This window comes from Mirounga leonina, unplaced genomic scaffold (genome assembly GCF_011800145.1).
Source record: "Mirounga leonina isolate KUSES-001 unplaced genomic scaffold, KU_Mleo_1.0 Mir_356, whole genome shotgun sequence".
Classification (NCBI taxonomy): Eukaryota; Metazoa; Chordata; class Mammalia; order Carnivora; family Phocidae; genus Mirounga; species Mirounga leonina.
This window is the reverse complement of record NW_023270701.1, coordinates 18,709-20,014: the sequence shown is the minus strand read 5'-3', so window position 1 is coordinate 20,014 and position 1,306 is coordinate 18,709. Positions and strand designations below refer to the sequence as shown.

The 1,306-nt window shown below is 58.3% G+C and overlaps 1 pseudogene; it reads left to right on the top strand.

Moving 5' to 3' along the window:
• Window positions 1-288: 288 nt before the first annotated feature.
• LOC118026982 lies at window positions 289-1,005 on the top strand (annotated as a pseudogene).
• The last annotated feature ends 301 nt before the right edge of the window (window positions 1,006-1,306 follow it).

Below are 1,306 nucleotides of genomic sequence, written 5' to 3'. Positions count from 1 at the left end.
AGTGTTCCTTGCTCCAGCATGTTGACTGTGTGGCTGCATGGGTTTCTAGCCTCCCAAGCCTCAGGCTCCCCTTTGTAAGATGGGGCACTGATGGCCCCCATCTCTGGGAGCAGAAGGTAGGGAGGCCCTGCTGGCAGATTCACTCAGGACAGGTCAGGAGGTGGCTGTTGCTTAAAGCAGGCCAGGGCCTGTCCCCATGAAGAAGGTGCACACGTCCATGACCCCCAGCTCTGGGGTCCTGCTGCCAGCCTCTGGCAGTGACCCTCTTCCTGCCCTGTCCCCTGCCCCTGTGGATACGGGGTCTTCCTGGAGCTGTTCCTGCAGAATCACTTCATGGTGGACACAGGGTCATCTACTATGTCTTCACCGACCAGCTGGTTGCTGTGTCCCGTGTGCCCCTCCAGGAGCACTGAAGGGTGGTGGTTCTTGAGGTCCGTGGTGCCCCACACTGGCAGGATGTGTCCATGCAGCACATGGCGATGATGAGCCGCTTCTGTGAGGAGCCCTTCCTCCATGAGGTGGATGACATGTTGTGCGGGGATGTGGACATGAAGTTCTGTGACCACGTGGGCGTGGAGATCCTGTCCCCCCTCTTTGGCACCCTGCACCCTGGTTTCTACTGGGTGGCCCGTGAGGACTTAACCTATGAGCGCTGTTCCCAGTCCCAGGCCCACATCCCCAAGGACCAGGGTGACTTCTACTACATGGGGGCCTTTTTTGGGGGGTTGTGGCGGAGGTTCACTGACTGACCTCAGCCTGTCACCAGGTGATGGTGGTCAACTGGGCCAATGGGATCGAGGGCATGAGGTACGATAAGAGCGACCTGAACAGGTACCTGCTGGACCACAAGCCCACCAAGGTGCTGTCCCTGGAGGACCTGCGGGACCCACAGCTATTGGGCTGGCCCTGGAGGACCTGGGTGCAGCTGCTGGGCTGGCCCCGGGTCATGAAGAACCTGAGATTTGGGCCGTGCCCAAGAATCACCAGGACACCCGGAACTCATGAGGGGCTGTCCCCGTCTCCAGCAGGGGATGCTGACTTCAGCGGAGCCATCAGAGCAGGTTCCTACTTCTGTCCCCTCGAGGGACACTGTGGAGTCCAGTACTGTCTGCACGGGCACGTCCAGTGCCCCAGCCGCACCTGCTCACAGGAGGCCTGCCTGGGGATACAGCGTCCTCTCTTTGCGTTCACTACATTTTCTTCACTTCTGGGTCATTTGCAGCTGTGAACACCTCCAGTTTTATGTCAGATGTTTTTCTGTGTCAATGCTGAGCAACCATTTTTAAAAAGAACAATTGAGGGAAAA